Here is a 1,013-nt window from a genome sequence, read left to right on the forward strand (position 1 = left end):
CGTTTTAATTACACAATAGATTATGTTAAGCATTGCAATATTTCTATTTAATATATTAGTCCAATAGCAAGCTCATCTCTAACTTTTAAAAAAGATCAAATCAATCATAACCTCTTATTATCGGTGCTTAATTAGCGATCGACACCAAAACATTTAAGTATATGTAAATGTTAAATCAATATAACCTCTCTTGATTCCTATTATTCCCTTGCAGTTCCACATGAGGTCCATGCTGGAAGAGGCAATATGACTGATTGCAACATTATGAAGTTAGATTTTGTTTTCATACTTGAATGGAACGAAAATTCCGCGAAAATATATTTTATGAGGATTACATGATAACTTAATGAAGATTTGCACAATTTTTGTCACTAGATGCTAAAGATAATAAAATATTAAGTATCAACTTATTCTTTTTTAAAGGGTTGGGGACCGAAATATTAATGGTAGAATAAGTTAGTGAGCTATGCGGCAATTTTTCCTAGAATCTAATTAGTTGTACTTTCAACTTATTTAAAAGTAAAAAAATCTAGAATAGTCACTTATAAGGTCAAAAATCTAGTGAAAGGAGTAAAACCCCACTAAAAAAGAGATTGTACAATATTCTCCCGCTTGCGATTTTCTATAGGCATAATCATAATCGAGATATTCTTAGTTCGCACAATGACACAAGGCACACCATCAGGCACAAAGACGTGCAAACATAATTGAGGTATTCCTAATTCACACAAGCTATATTTTTGGACGTAAAATAGGGCACGATCATGATTCACTCACGTTGGATCTTTTGATCAGTATAATGATTGTTCTAATGCAGAGAATCATTTTCAAAGGCACTGAACTAGTACTATTATGATCCAAACCCTTATATCATCAATATGTCATTTTGATCGTATAATCCATAGTTGTAGTGAAGTTTGCATGGCGCAAAAAGGATTTGACATAAAATTTGTTCAATTCCACACAAGAAACATCTTAGGACATAAAATAGGGCTCGATCATGATTCGCTCAA

The sequence above is a fragment of the Olea europaea genome, chromosome 3, assembly GCF_002742605.1.
Source record: "Olea europaea var. sylvestris chromosome 3, O_europaea_v1, whole genome shotgun sequence".
Classification (NCBI taxonomy): Eukaryota; Viridiplantae; Streptophyta; class Magnoliopsida; order Lamiales; family Oleaceae; genus Olea; species Olea europaea.